Source organism: Lactuca sativa, chromosome 4 (assembly GCF_002870075.4).
Source record: "Lactuca sativa cultivar Salinas chromosome 4, Lsat_Salinas_v11, whole genome shotgun sequence".
NCBI classification, from domain to species: domain Eukaryota; kingdom Viridiplantae; phylum Streptophyta; class Magnoliopsida; order Asterales; family Asteraceae; genus Lactuca; species Lactuca sativa.
The window spans coordinates 233,868,499-233,888,719 of record NC_056626.2 but is presented as its reverse complement, the minus strand read 5'-3'; the positions used below and the strand labels follow the sequence as shown (position 1 = coordinate 233,888,719).

At 39.5% G+C, this 20,221-nt stretch overlaps 1 non-coding gene across 3 annotated transcripts; it reads left to right on the top strand.

Annotated features, from left to right (window-relative positions):
* Positions 1 to 7,863: 7,863 nt before the first annotated feature.
* Positions 7,864 to 19,835, top strand: LOC111917442 (uncharacterized). 3 transcript variants are annotated; one of them, XR_008231768.1, is made up of 8 exons: positions 7,864 to 7,998; positions 8,079 to 8,178; positions 8,299 to 8,374; positions 8,471 to 8,773; positions 8,852 to 8,888; positions 8,977 to 9,056; positions 9,181 to 9,248; positions 9,337 to 19,835. It is a non-coding gene; the product is annotated as an uncharacterized LOC111917442 (transcript). The 3 variants fall into 3 exon arrangements; XR_002858889.3 differs by having other exon boundaries at positions 8,299 to 8,773; positions 8,982 to 9,056; XR_008231767.1 differs by having other exon boundaries at positions 8,299 to 8,773.
* Positions 19,836 to 20,221: the final 386 nt, after the last annotated feature.

Sequence of the window (20,221 nt, the reverse complement as noted above, 5' to 3'; positions counted from 1 at the left end):
ATTCACTGTCTTTAGTTCGTTTTCCTTATATATTAAAAAAATGTATTTAGGGCCCCATTTTTCTTCTTAGCACAGAGCCCTTAAAATCTCCGAGCCGACCCTACAAATAGGATATGATAATTTTGTGGGCACTACTAGAAAAACAGCTTTTTACGACGCTCATTGCGCTTCGTAAAAGACACAGACGACGCGCAAATGCGCCTCAAGGAAGGCCCTGTCATAAAGAGAGACGACGCGCTTTTGCGCGTCGTCTATAGAGGACGCGCATTTACGACTCTCATTTACGACGTGCAATTACGACGCGCTTACGACACGCAATGCGTATCAAGGAAGGCTAAGTCATAAAGGAAGACGACACGCATTCGTGTGTCGTAACCTTACGACGCACGTGTTAATGACACCCAATGTGTATCATTAAAACCCCTGTCAAGAAAGGCCATGTCATAAATGAAGATGGCACACATTTTTGCATATCGTAAATTTAAATGTTTAAAAAAAATATATTTATTTATTTATTAATTTTTAAATTAAATTTGCTTTTACTGTCTCATAATAGAAATAAAATACCATATAAAAAATACAATCCATTGCATAAAATTTAATGTCATACAATTCTATTTCTTACAATAAATAAATTTGCATTCATCTAATCTACTATGTGTTTCATACTAACAATTGAAATGAAGAATGTAACACTTGTGTGCATTTGCAGCATCTTATCTCTTTCAGCTTGAGCTTTCTTTTCCTCCTCTAACTCCAAAGCTATTCGTTTTCATCAACCCTGTAAACACAACACAAAATCACTTGTCATTTTCATTCTACTTTAGAAATGTCAGCAGTGAAGTTAATGGATTCTGAAGAAGAAAACTTTGTTCCAATAAATTTAGCAACTTCACTGAACTTTTCTGCACTTGGGAACTTCAGAACCGATGGTCTAAACCCACATATATCAAAATTTAATGTCATCATAATGTAAGGAGCTGCAACATGAATTAACTTCATTTTAGTTTATGTCGCAAAAATGAGGAGGGAGGATAGGTTGTTCACCCAAATTCATGGCAAGACAGCTGGTGAAAGGGAAATCTGAGAAAGTAGTCACGATGAATAGATACTTAATTCATTAAGAACCTATTGTAGTACTCCATAGGATAAACATCTCCCTACATTCAAACAAATATATCACAACTCAAATTAATAAAAAAAGAAGAAATTATCACAAATAGAAACCTGCAAAGAATTAAAGAATATACCCCTGAAACCGCACTCAAGTTTTCATCAACCGTGTGACTTATATTTGAGGCAGTAGGAATTGGAGCTGGGGCTTCCAGATCTGGATACGAAGCAGCACGGAAGTTCCAAAATGGAGCAGTTTCACCCAACTTTTTATCTTCTTAAAGCAATCTACAGTTTGCAGCATACCAGTAGACTAGTGAAGCTTTTTAGGGCTAATTTTTTATGATAAACAAGAGATTGAGAGTGGGTTTTTTGTCCCATTTGACTTGAAAATAAAAAGGTACCTGGATTCTTGAAGGACTTTTGACATCAAGGTTTGTAGATGCAGTGGAGGTGAAAGTAGAAAAAGGGGTGGAGAATGCGATGGAATTATCAATGGTAAGGGTGGTGGTAGAGATTTGTTGACAAATCTTGTCAACCTTCAAAAATGGAGTTGTGCCCACTGCCAGAAGTGGTAATAGCTCAGAAAATGCAGTGAACCTATTAATTGTTATGTTACCACATAAACAAAAAATGTTTCAGAATACAACAAGGGCAAAATGGGAAAATTAAGAAATTATGAGGAAAATGGATGGAGAAAGATGTAAACATGCTTACTAAAATAAATGATTAATAATTAAGTGAAGCAAGAAAAGTTAGAAGAAACAGGTAAATAGGGAAGGAACTTGAAATTACTCTTAGAATGCTTACAAGGAGAGAATTCTAAAGGCTTTAAGTAGTATAAAGAAAGGGTGGGGCTATAGAACAATTACAGTTTCCTTATAGTAAACTTAGGTTATTTATAATTATAATGGCAAGACTTGATGGATGTGGGGTAGATTTGACTTAATTTTCAACAAAGGGTAAATAGGTCATTTAACTTAACCTTTAAAGACTCAAGATTCTTGTAACTCATGATTGATCGGGAGAAAGACACATCTAACCCACAGGTTCAACCTTGACTCTCTAGTTGAACAATTTTACTTCTCCAAGTGGCTTTTGTTGAAACATTGGGACAAGAGCATCTTTTGTTGAAGATTGTTGGCCAACACTTGGTTAGCCCATTGCTTTTGTGTTTGAGAGTACTGAGTTAACCCAGGGTGGACCGGGTGGGTTCGGGTTGAGCCATAACGTGACCCGTGTGGGATACCGGTTAGGTGAAGACTAGAGGTGTTTGATAAAGGGGAGAGATTAAAGTCTGAAAAGGGCATTTGGGAATGGGAATGGGAATGGGAACGATTATGTGGCGAGGCGAGACTATTATGGGCCCCAGGTGAAAATGAAGGGGGAGATGAGGTTGTTGTGAGTATGGGTTCTGTGAAGAATTAGTGTTTCTCAGTAGGGTATGATGAAGCTTTGTATAAGGGTTTAGGGTCTGAAGGGAGATGAGATTGTGAAGACCATCTTCTGCTTCCATGGCTGCTTTCTGTGTCTGAGATGTGTTGGTCTAGCCACTCTAGTAGGTCTACTGAAGCAGATGAACCTGAAAATATGTATATTTTTTTTTATAGAAGAATATGAACAAAGTTACAAAAGCAATGAAGATCAAAAGTATTTCTTGAATAGATTTGATATAGATACTTACTTTCTCTTGAAATAGATCCTGACCCTCGATCACCAATAACTCCAGGATGTCTAGGTCCGCTTACTGATCTGTTTAACTGTTTAACAAAAAAAGAAATTTAGTTAATTTGGTTCAAAAAATTCATAGCTTTATTGTGAAAAACTGAAATCAAAACTATACTTTTGAAAATATATTTGACAGATCATCTAAATCCAATAGAGATCTTGCACCTGGCTCCTGTGGAAAAAGAAGATGTAAGATTTAGAAAGATGAGCTATTTTATCACTGCAGGTTTAGGGATTTGAATTTGCATGAAGTTAATTGAAACTATTGTAACGACTTTAGATGTCTAAAATGTGAAGTGATGAATGCATAATATCTCAAGCGTTTAGATTTATGAACAATAAATGAAGATAAATATGGAGTGAAGTGAAAACAGAAGATGCACAATGTACATTATACCTCTTCTCTGTCAAATAAATGGCATTCATCATCAGGAACTCCAGTTGAAGGATTATCTTCATCTTCTTCTAAGCACCCAAACTTAATTTTTCTCAGTAGTAGGTCGACTAAAAAAAGCATACTGTGAAGCATCAAAGAGTTTATCATCTGCACAATAATGAAAGAATCAGGCACAAAAAACAAAATCTTGAAACAACATAAATAATAAGAAAGAACAATGACGCTTGCAGACAATAAAACCAATGATAATTTGTTCTATTGCTCGATGAACTTCTTTGGTTTTCTTCCTCAGGTAAAAATGGTAACATGTTCGACATCCAGATACCGAAATATGAACTTGTGTGGGGTGTAGGTACTAGTAAATCATTCAAATAAAAGATTCCTTCATCGGAGATATCACCTCAATCACACAAGAGAGAGAGAGAGAGACAGAGAAAGAAAGAGAGAACCTCGATTTAAGGGAAGAGGCCATGGTAAGCACGACATTTGAGAAAACTGTATGCGACATCCTTAGAACCATGAGTATCGGGAGTAGAAGAAGTGCCTCCAACGCAAAATTAGCTATGACCACCGGAGGAGGAAATCATGATTGAAACCATGGTTTTTCTGGTTAGGGTTTTACAGAAGAGAAGAGAATAGGATTCAAAATCGAAATTAGAGGCGTGAATAAAGGAGAAATAAGAACCTGGATCTTGTCTTCGACATTATCGACGAATGAAGGGAGCGCACAAAGAAACCCCTGTGAGAGAGAAAGCAATAGTCGATTTGAAGCAACCAACAAATGAAATTGAAAGGTAGAGGCGCTACACTCCTTTTTTTGTTCGTGTCACCACACATCAACATAGAGAAATCGAGAACCCCTGCGGGTTTGATCTGTTCAGAAGACGGAATCAGATATTTGGTGATATTGCGATTTTGTTGCGGGAGAAAATAGGATTTGTGATGATATCAGGTTTTTTTTTGGGTATTAGAGTGAGAGAGATAGAGAAAGAGAGAGAGTGAGAGAGAGAGAGAGAGAAGAAAGATGGAAATAAGATAAAGGATAACAATGGCGGCCTTTCAAACTTTTGGGATTTTTGTTTCCCCCCAGCTGCAAAAAAAGAGAATGCGCCTTTCATTCAAAAAATATAAAGCGACATTTCTAGACGACGCCCATTTTTAAATAAGTGCCCTCCGTGTTTTTAATTTTTTTTCTTGGACATTAATTTTAGGGCACGCACAAAAGCGTGACCTCTATCCTTCAAAAGTTTGAAGAGATGACATTATTTTTAGAGCGCCCGCTTTTGCGTATCGTAAATCACCGCGTGTCATTGTTTGCGCATCATTAAAGGCTGTTTTTCTAGTAGTGGGGATAATGACTTAAAAGGGTAATATATTTTTTGATTTGTACATATTTTGTCACTGATTTTTTTTCGTCCGCATTTACCCCTTCAACTTGTTAAACTGTATATATTTAGTTCTTATGACCGGCTACTTCAGGTTAGCCGGTAAAAAAGACTTAATAGGTTAATATATTTCTCACTTTGTATACATTTAGTCCTTAATATTTTTGAACACATTTAGTCCTTAATATTTTTTTTCTTGCAAAATAAGTCATTTTTGTTTTTGTACTCATTCAGTAATTATAAATAATTTATTTAGGTTTTGCTCACAACATCTTACGTAGATAGTCATATGGTGGTGGGATAGGTTGAGGTGGGCTTGCTATATATTATAGTGCGGACCAGCTGTAGGCCATAGGTACGGATGCTCGAGAAAAGCGGTTGGGTTAAGGCGGCATGCCGACAAACCTTGGGTATTCCAGTCCGATGACTAATTGGACTTGTTGCATGTTGGCATTCCAGTCCAATGACTGCTTGGGCCGAGGTATTCCAATCTAATGAGTGTTGGGCCGTTATACATGATAATATGTTTCTTTTATCACGTATTTTGGGGGAAACTCACTAAAGTTTGTGTTTACCCAGTTGTTTATGTTTTCAGATTCTATTGTTGATCGTGGAAAGGCGAAGACATGACAGTACACACTCATCAACACTATTGAGAATTCCACGTTTCTTATATTACTCTGATTTTCGATAAATGTATTTTGGAATAAACATTTTTTACCCTTTAAAGTGGACGAAAAAAAACTCAGTAACCAAATATGTATAAATCGAAAAATATATTATCTTTTAAAGTCATTATCCCTAATTTTCTTCAGTGTGCAAATAAAAAGAGAGTTATTGGCTTATTGGTGTGGAAGGTAATGTGCATCATGTTATGTTACTTATTTCCAACTTTCCATGGACTTCTATTTACGGATATAGTTATTGGGAAATGGCAAAATATTAATTTAATTTAAGAAAGCATGAATTACAAATATATAAATCAACCTTAATGTCTATTTTGTGGTTGTTAGTATAGCTTTGAGTTTTAGTAATATTTGTTTAAGTTAATGTATTCGGGTTAGTCTTATTATTGTTATAGTGATAACAAGATACATATTGATTTTAATAAACTATCCAACATCGCATGCTGTATTAAAAATTGAATTTATGCTATGCTTATATATAGGAAATCAAGGAGGATGCAGGAGTTGATCAATGAGGGTTATGGTTTTTTGTGGTATCCTCTTGGCACTCCATGAAAAATTATATTTAAGTTCCATGAAAAATTATATTAAAGTTTTAATATTTTAAGTACATTTTTTTTTATTATAAAAAGGGGGTTTTATAAGCATAATCTGGTTTACTATAACTTAATTTAGTGTACAATTTTTTAACAACCGGGAATCCGGAACCGGAACCGGTTCCGGTGGTTCCGGGAGCGGTTCCAAAATGTTAAGAACCGATATAACCGGTTCCGATTCCGGTTTCAACATCTTAGGAACCGTTGGTTCCGGTTCCAGTATATTTTGTTGGGTACCCGCCTATGCTCACCCCTAATCTCAATCAAGCAAATCCATATTAAAACGATGCCTATAAGACAAAAAAAATCGAGATATTGCAATGATGATTACATAAATAATCGTGATCACAATCAAACCTACAATCGATGCGTGAATAATCTAATTCTATGGGGTGACATCCATCGCGAAGTAAATGTTAACGAGAAGAACAACTGCGAGGGTCCATAGATCGCCGATGGACATTTCTCCGGATTTGTGATCTTTTTTGTGGAGATCGGAAACCAGATCTAGTGGCCTTTAACTTTAAATCCAGAGCTGGTGACTGAAGGAGGTTATTTCCTACAAGGTAGTTTTCTTATGAGATGCTTTTGCGGCTTACTCAAGGAGGTGGTTCAGGGCGGCTCAGTAGTGGCAGAGGTAGTTAGTTCAGGAAGAGTAGAGGCAGATAAATGCGGTTTTCGATGAACGAACAAACAAAGGTAAAGAAAGGACGTTACTAGAAGATCTGAAGCGAGTGAAGAGTCAGTGTTCAAACGACGGTATGTTGACCGTTTTGGTCGTTTTTCGGCGGCAATCTGGCGGCGCTATAACGGTACTCCTATGGTGCTTTGACGGCCTTGGTGGTTCAGCTCATCGGCGTTATGAGACCAGGGAGGATTATAATAGAGGGAGTAGGGTATAGAAGTATTGAAATATTACGTTTCTTTTATTTAATTATTTTAATGAAATTGAAATTTTTTAATAGATGGTCCAAAATTGTTTTCAAAATAAAAACTGTTATCATTTATATATATATATATATATATATATATATATATATATATATATATATATATATATATATATATATATATATATATATATATATATATATATATATTGAATTATAGATGGATTGGAGTTATTGGATGTACGGGATGAAACGTTCAGACGTTAGATACTTGGCATGTTTGGCGGATTTTCTAAAAGCTACAGTGGAAATCGCTTGCATGAAAAAAAATATGTATAAGTCGAAGCAATAATTACAAAAGTCGGTAGGGCATGCACTAGAGAAATCATTGAGAGATCTTGAAGGCTAGGGAGCAAGTTTCAAACTCATAACATGATTGTGAATAGAGAGATATAGATGCCTTTGGTTTAATTCTCCGCTTTTTTTGGTAGCGATGGAGGTGGATTCACGATTTCCTTCGTTCCACGTGACCTGTGACTTTCCAGGTTTCGGTGTTTAATTTAGCCACTGCCTACTCCTACAATATCCCAAAAAATCCTATTTAACCTCAAATCAATTCGTTCGTACTAAAATATGCATAAATCAACAAAGCCAGAGTTTACCTCACAACCGAAATCAAAGAACAAATGTTGTACTCACCTTAGCTCTCTTTATATGTCTCTTTTGTCCCTGATTGTTTAGAGATAGAAACAAAAATGAATTGTTCTTTTCCAGTCACCGAAAACAAACAAACAATTGACGACTGCTAATCCAAGACCAAGAAGAAGTTTGATTTAAGGGTTGAATGGATTCTGGGCTTCAATACCCATTTGCTCAAAACACACACAATCGATTGTATGTGTGTAATCTCTTTGTTGAATATAGTTTGGGCCCGCTTGATTTCATTACAAAGAAATCAAGTAGAAATAGGGACCAATATTGACAAGCACAACAAAATAGTGACAAATTTCTGAAGTAGCGAAAATACAATGTTCATAAAACGCTTGGGAAATTAAGAGCAAAAGTACATTGTTAAGATTATAAATAATAATAATAATAATAATGAATATTTTTATTAAAATTAATAATTATAATATTAAGAAAATTTTGCAGAAACTGAGAAGCACACTATCGTCTTCGATAAAATGCGTAGTTGATATCAAGGTATTTGTAACCGGAAGATAAAATATTATTTATGTGTTGTAGTAAGTTATGCTTGACTTTAGGCGATGTTTAATATGCAGGAAATCACATTCTTTTCTGCTGTGATTGGTGATATGGGGATATCGTCAATGATTTCAAAGTAATCTTCGGGTTTCATTCAGTGGTTCACAAGGATTGATGGTAAGTTGATCTAATCTAATCATATGGAATGGTCGATCCACAGTTAACATGGACTTGGGATACTTATAGCCCATAACTTTGTCAAATGTCTAAAATCTCATGAACTTGGTTATGTTGTAGGAAAGACTTGTGAGAGGTCCAGTTGAGTTCAATATCATATGCATCCATGTCATTCAGAATTCCCATCAAATAATGTGTACATTGCTTTTGTTTCTTCACTTTTTCCCCTTTATTTGTTGTTAATACGATTGAGAATCTTTCAAATATGAGTGATTATTCTGGTTTTCTTCAGTCACTAAAGAGAAACACAAATTCCCATTTAAATCTATTGGTCAAGAAATATGAGCTTGGCTATTGGAGATGCCAGCTAACATGCAATGAGAAGCAAGGAAGCAAATCAAATGCTGACTCATTTCAACCAGACAAAAAAAGAAGTCGAGATATTAGTTCAAAAAATAAAAGATTGTTGATTGAAAGTGAAGATGCTCTTGAGCTCAAATATACATGGGAAGAATTACAAGATATGTTGACTCCACTTAACGCTTTGAATCCAAGTAGTGTCACCATTGAAGACCAAGAATTTGAAGAATATGAAGTCAGTCATCTTAATTTTTTCCCAAATAATATCTAAAAAAAATATTTGGATATTGAATTTTCTTTTTCTTTTTTTTAGGAACCTCCTGTTTTTGGAAAGGGGAGTATACTCACTGGTAGCTCTTCTGTGTAACAATTATTGCTTCACGTTCTATATTTTATTATATATAAATTGAACTTAACATAAAAAAAATTATGTTTCAGAACAGTGGGCCCAATGTGATAACTGTTCAAAATGGCGATGCTAAATGGACATGCCAAGAAAATGTCTGGGATCACAACAGGTGAATCCTAATTATTCTTAATATAATAAAAAAAATTTAATAAGTATTTTACTTTTATTGTGTTAAACTACGCATCATGTGACAATTTCGGATTATTTACGTACTAATAAATTGGCATTTACAGGTCTGCTTGTGTTGCACCAGATGAATTACGCCCTAGAGAACTTGATCACCTTCTTAGGGTGGCTAAAGGTACAACAACTTTCATGCAAAAAGACGAAAATGCCCTTCTCATAAAAAATAGCCCTTAATTGACTTTTCATTTTCATCATCTGATTAGAGTTTCACAAATGGAGAAACTCCATGAACCAAAAGCCAGCACCAGACCAAGACTAGGTGGTTTGATCGAGAAATTTTTTTAAGCAAACGGTTGTTGATTCGATTGAGCCTGTACAAGATAAGGTGCTTGATGCCCTAATTGGCTACTTAAAAGCAGCGGATGCTGATGCTGGAAGCTTTTACCCACTTCGTCTTTAGTTTTTTTTATTATAATTTGTCTTCCTACATCAACAACAGTTCATGCACAATGAATATGAGGCTCCTATATTACCGATTCATCTTTAATGAGTCATTTTGTTAGTTTGCCAAGAAAGTTTGTGATGCAATTGTGGCAAAATGCCTTATTGGTGGCCAAAGGCAATTGAGAAGGCACATATGGTGTCTATGCTTTGGGTGGAGTTGGAAGCTATGGATACATTCTTGCCTTCCTGGTATGTTTAATGTTCGAGTATTGCGTGCATTAATTTGTAAATGTTGTGATTTTTCTTTATTAGAATGTCTGTTCATAGGCTGCAAGAACAAAACAATAAAAAACAAAGTTATTGAACGAAACGTCCCAAAAATACCATACAAAATTTTTTGTTTTTAAAACATTACCAAAACCATAATATCAACTATCATATAATAAAACCATGAATCGTGTGTCTCAAAATGTCATAGTAAATGTATCAAATTAAAATAATGTCAATATCATATCAAAACATCCAAACAAACACCTAGGATAAAACTGTGGTGTGTGTGGTGCCATCATCCCGAGCTCTTGCTCTTGCTAGCGGAGGTACCTGAAACCAGAACTGAAACTGTAAGCATGAAGCTTAATGAGCTCCCCCAAACTACCACATACCATACAATAACATATAAACACATACTGGGCCTTGCCCACTTCATCGGGCCCCGCCTGGTATCGGACCGAAGTTCAGTATACTTGGGTCCCGCCCACTGCATCGTGCCCCACCCGGCATTGGGCCTCGCCAGGCATCGGGCCGAAGTCCGGAATAACTTATGCCCCGCCCACTGCAACAGGCCCCACCCGGCATCGGACTGAAGCCCGGAACATATAGCACATAACATAACATAACATAACATAACATAACATAACATGCATGAATCACTAAGACATCAAGCACACATAACTACTTCTCGGGACCCTCCCAGCATCAGACCAAAGTCTGGAACTACTATCTAACCAGGTCGGCATTGTGGCTGTAGACCCGTTCCTACTAGAAAGAAACTCACCTCGAAAAGTTGACTGCTGAACACCTGAGTAAAGAATCCATGATTGCTGTTCCGACTACTCCCCGGCTATCATAATCAATTAAAACACTCAATCAGAATATGGATTCTTTTATGGGTAAAATGACTATTTTACCCTTGCTATGGTGTGGGTCACAAACACAGCCCAAATCCTTAATTCCTTCTAAGTCCATCAATGGCCCGCTAGAGGCCCACTGATGGCCCAATTTTCTACATTGGGCCCAAATCTCTTTATTGGGCCCTACCCTAAGCCCAACACCGATACTTGGACCATATTCACTAACTCCTGATGGCCCACTAAGGCCCAAAGACCCTAAGTCCAAAGCACAACCCACATTGAGGTGCCAATGCTCGAAGCCCAATCTGGCAGCGTACACGGGGTGTACTTCTAGGTACGCTGAGCGTACTAGCTGATGGCTTGTACGTCGTACGTACCTCCTTCTATGCCCAGTATACAGCCCCGGTAAGCCAATTTCCTATTAAGTGCTTAATATCTCGATTCAGAAGCTACAAACTCAGATCCACGTCTTATTATATGCCTTAAGCCATAAAGTTGCTTACTTGATGGCTTGGATGATTCACAAAAGATTAAACTACTAAAAGCAACACCCTAACTCCATGGGAATGGCTAGATCTCATGCATGGCCTCATACAGCCCTTAAAGATTGTAACCTTAATCCTAAGGAGGTGTTTTGAGCCACAAGGATGGCAATCTCAAGCTCAAAAACGGATCTATATGATCAAGGTCCAACTTTTGCACCTACAAAAGGTCCAAAACTCCCATAACTCTATATCTAGAATGTGAGGAAGAAAGTTCAGTGCTTTATTCCTTCTTTGGATGACAAAGGGTGAGTTTAGTCCAAATCTCTGAGCTCACCTTCTTCTCCAACCTTTTCTTTCCTTTTTCACCACCCTCTTTCACTAAAAACACTCACAAAGAGCAATTTCACAAAAATGAGAGAGTAAGGACGTATTATGGTTTTCTTGTGGGTGAGGAGGCTGATAAGAAATCAGGGGGAGGCTATAATGGGGTTTATATACCTCTTAAACCCCAAAATTAGGGTTTTGTGTCTGATCGCGTACGCTGGGCGTACCTTATGGTACGCTGCACGCACACCTCTCATGTCCCGCGAATCCAAGGACGCTACGCGTCGCGTACGCTGGGTTACGCCCCGCGTACGGCTTATGGGCAGCCTACATCTCGGCCCAAGTTTCCTAAGTCCCAATCCAAAATGTCAAGTCCAACCATAGTTTAATATCTTTTTAAATTACACAATTGGTTAATAAATACCTCAGAAGACGGATGTTACAATTCACCCCCACTTGAATCAGACTTCGTCCTCGAAGTCTGCTGCTACTGTGTCTAAAAACAACTCTGAGTAATGCTCTCTCATCTCCTCCTCGGACTCCCACGTCCATTCTGAACCCTTCCGGTGCTGCCACTGCACCTTCACTAGCTGAACTACCTTGTTCCTCAAGGCCTTCGTCTGCCGATCCAAGATCGTAATGGGTTTCTCGATGTAGTTCAGACTGATGTCAACCTGAATATCCTCCAATGGTACAATTGTTGACTCGTCTACCAAACACTTCCGCAGCTGAGATACATGAAAAGTGTTGTGGATCTGGCTGAGCTCTACCGGAATATCCAAACGGTAAGCAACCTGACCCACCCGGGCCAAAACCCTAAAGGGACCAATGAACCTGAGGCCCAGCTTGGCCCTCTTCTGGAACCTGGTAACACCCTTCCAGGGTGATACATTCAGGAGGACCATATCACTCACCCGAAACTCCAAGTCCGAACGCCTCTTGTCGGCGTAAATCTTCTACCGACTCTGAGCAGTCTGAAGCCGACTATGGACCTGCTGGATCAACTCTGTGGTCTTGAGTACCACCTCCGTTCTCCCAATAACTCTCTGACCGACCTCACCCCAACAAATTGGGGTCCTGCATTTCCTCCCGTAAAGCATCTCGAAGGGAGTACGATCGATACTGGCGTGATAGTTGTTGTTATACGAAAATTCTGCTAACGGAAGATACGTATCCCAACTGCCACCGAAATCTAGAACACATGCCCGAGGCATGTCCTCGAGAGTCTGAATCGTCCTCTCGCTCTATCCGTCCGTCTGTGGGTGGAAAGCGGTGCTAAATTAGAGACGAGTACCCATATCTTCGTGGAACCGCTCCTAAAATCTGGAAGTGAAACGGACGTCTTGGTCTGACACTACCGAAACAGGCACTCCATTCCGTGCCACTACCTCGCACACGTAAATATCAGCCAAGTTCTCTGCTGAGATGCTCTCCTAGATTGGTATAAAATACGCGCTCTTGGTCAACTGATCCACGATGACCCACATAGAATCAACTCCACGTGCGTCCTGGGAAGCTTAGTAATGAAATCCATAGTGATGTCCTCCCATTTTCACACGGGAATGTCTAACGGCTGCATCTTGTCGTGGGGTCTCTGGTGCTCCGCCTTGACCATCCTGCAGGTCAAGCATCTCCCCACGTACCAAGCTACATCCCACTTCATGCAGGGCCACCAATAATCGGGTCGAAGATCTCTGTACATCTTCGTCGCCCCTGGGTGGATGGAGAACCGAGACTTGTGGGCCTCGTCCATCAACACCTGTCGTACTCTGACCCAGTACGATACACAAACTCTCCCATGAAGGGTCAACAATCCTCGACTGTCATTGTGGAAGGAAGCTACTCGGCCCACGATCCTCTCACACTTCTGCCTCTCCTCCATCAGGCCCTCGACCCGTGTCTCTCTAATCTGCTCCAGCAATGGAGTAATCACTATCATCCTCAAGCATATGTCTCTGATCGGGGCCGCTACCGCCTTGCGGCTCAAGGCGTCTGCCTCTTCGTTGGGCTTGCCCAGGTGTTAAAGGATCTCACAATCATAATCCTTTACCACGTCTAACCACCGACACTACCTCATGTTCAGATTCGGCTGATCCATGAGGTACCTCAGACTCTTGTGATCCATGTAAATGGTACAACGAACCCCATAGACGTAATGTCCCCAAATCTTGAGGGCAAACACCACTGCCCTCAGCTCTAAATCGTGTGTCGGATAGTTAGCCTCATGAGGCTTCAACTGTCTGGAGGTATAAACTATCGTATGGCCTCGCTGCATCAAAACTGCTCCCATACTTGTGATCGAAGCGTCACAGTAGACTACAAAGACATCTACTCCCTCTGCTAGGGTAAGAATTAGCGCCTCGCATAGTCGTTGTCTGAGCGTCTCAAATGTTGCCTGCTGCTCAAGTCCCAAACGAAACACCACCGACTTCTTAGTCAGTCGGGTGAGCGGAACTGCTATCTTGGAGAAATCCTGAATGAATCTCCTGTAATACCCTGCCAAATCTAGGAAGCTCCGAATCTTAGATGGAGACCTCGGGACCTCCCACTGTATCACAACCTCTATCTTAGCCGGGTCTACTAATATACCCTTCTGTTTGACGAGGCGTCCAAGGAACTGCACCTCGCGCAACCAGAACTCGCACTTGGAGAACTTTGCGAAAAGTCTCTCCCTCCTCAATGCCTCTAGCACCTCTCTCAGGTGCTCCCCGTGTTGCTCCTGAGTCTTGGAATAAACTAAGATGTCATCGATGAACACTATCACAGACCGATCTAGCATTGACCTGCATACGCGGTTCATGAGGTCCATGAACGCGGCTGGAACGTTGGTGAGCCAGAACGGTATCACCACGAACTCATAATGACCATAGCGGGTCCTAAAAGCGGTCTTCTGAACATCCACATCCCTGAACTGCATCTGGTGATATCCCGAGCGTAGATCAATCTTGGAAAACCAAGATGCTCCCTCTAGCTGATCGAACAGATCATTTATCCTCGGGAGTGGGTAATGGTTCTTCATCGTTACCTTGTTCAGCTCCTGATAGTCTATACACATGCGATATGTCTCGTCCTTCTTCTTCACAAACAAAATTGGGGCTCCCCATGGTGAACTGCTCGGCCTGATTAAACCCTTGTCTAGCAGCTCCTACAGCTGTGTAGACAACTCCATCATCTCAGGAGGAGCCAACCGATATGGTGCCTTGGCTATCGGAGCCGTACCCGGAACCAGGTCAATCCTAAACTCATCCTGTCTCTAATGGGGTACTCCAGGTGTGACATCCCCAATTTTCACGGCCAGAAAAGACCGATTTTGTTTATGCTTTGTAAAAACCAGAGTACTTCATTTCATAAAAATGTTGTGGAATTTGTTCCCAGAAAAACACGATAAATACGTTATCAAAACATTTTCGAAGAAACGTATTTTATTCATTTTAAAATGTTTAGGATGTCATCATCAATACAGAAACATAAGCATAAACGGAACTTACATTTATGTACACTAGTGATCTAAATCTCTTTAATCTCTCAGTGTAATGTGACTTCATATCAACACATGTGATATGAATAAACTGAGTGGGTCAGGTTGGGAAACCTAGTGAGTACATAGGGTTTTCAACCCATAATAATATAATTATTATGTTTAAACAATCAAACAATCAACCCAATTACCCATCCCCATTATCTTCTTTACCCTTAAGGATTTATCCTAAGAGTCATCTATCCTGCATTCGTTTATTCCGAAGTCCCTTACTTCCAGGGTTATAGGACTGGCACTAAATCCATAGCTGCCAATGTTCGTTCGTAAAGCACTAATTCCATAGCTGCTATAGTCTATTCATCGGGTCCATAGCTACCAGTGCTTATCTAAAAGGTACTAAGTCCATAGCTACCAATTGCTAACAGGTACTAAATCCATAGCTACTGGTGTTTGTCCAATAGGCACAAATCCATAGCTGCCGATGTTTATTAGGCACTAAGTCTATAGATGCCAATGTTTACTCACATCATCTTTTATCTCTCATCATTCATCTACCCATGTCATACCCAACATATTCGTATAAAATACGTATACATTTTAAATCATTTAAAACATGTATAAAACGTTCATCCAGCATAGACAACCGAAGCCAGCTGTTTCGCACTCATCTCAGAAGGATCAGACCAAAGTTACGCATGGCGTAACTTCTTCGGATGTGGGGCGTAATAGCGAGGGTGGCATGTTACTCATCCGAAGCTGGTACCGAGTCAGCGAGGGAGGGTCTAGGTTGTGCCACGCCATCGATCCTTCATCAGGTCTCGCAATTTCATGCTTCAACTTTAAAAATTCATAACTTTCGCGTACGAGTTCCGTTTTCAACGTTCTTTATATCCACGCGAAGGCGGGAACGTACTCTACAACTTTCGTTTAGACTATGTCGGCTAATTTTTGCTCTATTTTAAATTTTATATTATTAACAGGCTAGGATAGGATTGGTCCGTTAAATTCTCATAACTTCTTCATCCGACGTTCGTTTTCGCCCATCTTTTTCTTGTTACACTACTCTTAATGAGATCTTCAATTCTCGTTTAGGCTGTGTTGGCTAAAAACCGCTTGATCTAATATTCGAATTTCGGGCTGTACATTGCTAAGCCGAAACTTCGAAAAATCATAACTTCATACGAACTCAGATTTGGGCGTTCTTTTTATGGACGCTCTTAGTTTAACATCTTCTACGACTTTTTTTTAGATTGCCTAGGCTAAATCCCGCTCTATCCTAAATTCACTATTTACGCTTCCCGGTGTCGTGCTGGTTCCATCGCGAAACTTCGACGGGTCATAACTTCTTCGTTATAACTCGGATTTCGGCGTTCTTTATATGTACAGAAACCTTGTGACATATACTACAACTTGGTTCATATTATTTATTCTAAATAATCTTTTGTCGAAAAGTCGTTTTCGACACTTATTGCCTTTTTCTTGACTAACCCGGATCTACGGGCATTACAATTATCTCGTCCTTAAGATGATTACGTCCGGAATCATCAACGAAACAGGACTCTTATAATGACTCCGTACGTCATCTCTTCATCCTAGGTAATAATTATAACTTCTATATTCCGGAATGGATTATGCCTTCCTTCATGGTCTAATGTGATATAATCACATTTTATCATGTAGCATTTCTAGCTACCAACTTCTTTATCAATCAAGCGTGATACTTCTATTGATCGCTTTGATTTCAATCGTTTGGTTTAAGTCGGATGCTACATCAAACTTGGTTCTCTGAACCACGTAACCTACTCATCATAGTCGGACTCAATGTGATATGACCACTAGGGTCGAAATATCAACAATCTTCTTAGTCATTACCGAAACGATGGTAACAACACACTTGAATAAAACGAAATCAATTACTAGTTTCTTAGTAACCTCGTGACTTCCCCTGATCCAAGCATGAGTCCTGTGCTTCCGGTAGTATATGCATCTACTACTTTTCACACCTACTCATACTCGTCCCAAGTATTGTCTCGCAGTTTTCCAAGTCACCATACAAGAAAATCACATAACAGTTTAACACATCAGATAGCAAAACGAAGGTTTTATTATTTCTTGAAACTATTACATAGGTGTTCAAGTTCACCCTAGATTATGCCTCTAATAGGCTACATCATATGATATCATGGCTACTGCATAACTTGATCTTCGGATATGAAGTCCTCATCTTTGATTCCTCGCATGGTTTTCTGCTTCGTCGAGGATCATGTGAAACGCCCTTGGCCTCGGTGGCGTTTCTGGTCTTGCTGCTTTATTTTTCCTTGGGCAGTCTCTAGACATGTGCCCCTTGCCTCCACATCCGCAGCATACTTTATCATTATGTGTGCAGTCCTTGGAACAGTGACCAATCCTTCCACACTTGTAACAAGTCACTTCTCCGTTGCACTTCCCACAATGCTTCTTCTTGCATTTATCACACCATCTCGCTTCATCTCCATCTCGTACTCCAAGCTTTGAGAATTTGCTTTCCTTGTTGGACCTTGAAGATCCTTCAAACTTCCGCTTCTCTTCTACCTTATCTTTTTCTAGACCCTTTTCTCTTAACTGGGCCTCTACGTTCTTAGCTGCCCTAACAGTTGTTTTCAAGGTAGTTGCCGTTTTGACCATTGGGCCAAAGTCAGTGGGTAATCCGTTAGCAAACCTATCAATCTTGGAGAGTTCAGTAGGCACCAAGTAGGGGAATAGATTCATCCTCTCGGTGAATGCGGTGGCATACTCATCAACACTCATCTTCCCTTTCTTTAGGTTCTGAAACTCGTTGTTTAGGTGTATCAGATCTATCTTCGAGCAGTAATGCATTTTCAACTGTTCCAAGAACTCTTCCCATGACATCCTTAAGGCTTCTCCTCGTGGCATCATATCTGTCAATAGCTTCCACCAGCTCAAGACTCCAGTTTTCAGTTGTCTTACAGCGAAGACGGTCTTCTGTTTCTCGCTACAGTCGCAGCTCTCAAACACCATTTCCATCTCGGAGATCCAATCCATGATCTCAACAGGCTTTGGGCTTCCTGAGAGACTTGGTGGTTTCGCACCCAAGAAATTCTTGTACATTCGCCCATCCTTGTCGTTTCTCCTCTCCGGGCCATCCCTTTGATCACCTTGAGTCCCCACTTGACTCACTTGGCGGCTGTAGTTCCCTTCCTCCGATTGCTCGGGAATCAGCTCGGGTTGCTCAGCGGGCATAGTAGGTTCGTCCCTATTCGACATCCGCCTCATTTCTTCCCTTTGTTCAGCTAGCATAGCCCGAATCATGGCTTGAACTCCAGCCATGGTGACTGACTCAGGTGCAACTTCTTCTACAACAGGTATTTGCTGAACCACTGGGGGTTGGTTCCTATTCTCATTTGCATTCACGTTTCCGCTACGGTTCCTTTCCATCTTGATCTATACACCGAATAAGGTGAATCTAGACCTTTACTTAGGATTGATGTTTAAATCATCCTTGTCACTCCCAAACGTTTACATGCTAGTTCTAATATCGTAGTCGTACGTTTAGAATCCTAAACACGTAAGGTTCCCAGATCCGATCGGCAACAGACCATAGATCCGAATAAATAACAGCATATAAGGCATAAAGCATTTAGCACATAAAAGCATTTTAGACATAATTCCTAAAATAAGCTAGTGCACACACCTCACAATCATCACTTAGCATTCTAAGTTTAAGTCTAGAAATAAATCCATATTCCTAGTTCGCTTAAACTAATAATCTGATACCAACTGTGACATCCCCAATTTTCACGGCCAAAAAAGATCGATTTTGTTTATGCTTTGTAAAACCAGAGTACTTCATTTCATCAAAAATGTTGCGGAATTTGTTCCTAGAAAAACACGATAAATACGTTATCAAAACATTTTCGAAGAAACGTATTTTGTTCATTTTAAAATGTTTAGGATGTCATCGTCAATATAGAAACATAAGCATAAACGGAACTTACATTTATTTACACTAGTGATCTACATCTCTTTAATCTCTCAGTGTAATGTGACTTCATATCAACACCTGTCATATAAACAAACTGAGTGGGTTAGGTTGGGAAACCTAGTGAGTACACAAGATTTTCAACCCACAATAATATAATTATTATGTTTAAACAATCAAACAATCAACCCGATTACCCATCTCACTTATCTTCTTTACTCTTAAGGATTTATCCTAAGAGTCATCTATCATGCATTCATTTATTCCGAAGTCCCTTACTTCCAGGGTTATAGGACTGGCACTAAATCCATAGCTGCCAATGTTCGTTCGTAAAGCACTAATCCCATAGCTGCTATAGTCTATTCATCGGGTACTAAATCCATATCTACCAATGTTTATCTAATAGGTACTAAGTCCATAGCTACCAATTCCTAACAGGTACTAAATCCATAGCTACCAGTGTTTGTCCAATAGGCACTAAGTCCATAGTTGCCGATGTTTATTAGGCACTAAGTCTATAGCTGCCAATGTTTACTCACATCATCTTTTATCTCTCATCATTCATCTACCCATGTCATACCCAACATATTCGTATAAAATACGTATACAGTTTAAATCATTTAAAACATGTATAAAACGTTCATCCAGCATAGACAGCAAGTATTCAGATAATATGCACACATAGCACGTAGTTTATATAAAATACTTCATATCTATGTGTAAGATGAAAGGGACTATGCACTCACCTGAAAGGTGGTGACTCGACACTTGGACAACGCTTCGATACTCCCGAAACGATTTCCTTCGATAAAACCTAGTATCAATACCACTAGGGTTTAGTCTAACGATAACCGTGACAAATTAATAGTCTGACTATTATTATTATTATTATATAAGCGTTAAATAACACTCAATATAACTCATAATAATAGCCCAAATAATTATTTTAAGGACCTAATTACATTCCTATAATTATTCAAAAGCTATATTAAAAATTGCGTAAGCGTAGCTCACTTACAGCGGATTTTAAAGAAAACCGGAACTTTATTTGGAGCAGCGTTTCCGAAACCGAAAGACCCTTTTTCTCGGGACTCCGGGAGCCTCGGGGCTTCCCTCGGGTGCTAGGGGTTCACCTAGACTTTAGGGAGGGTTAAAACCCTTAGAGAGAGAAAATAGTGAGAGAAAGTGTGGAGAAAGGTGTGAGATTTCCGAGGGGGTTCGCATGGTATTTATAGTGTTGGAGCTTCTCGGATTACGCTGGGCGTACTCCTCGGATATGGATGCCAGCCGAAGCCAACTATCTCGCAA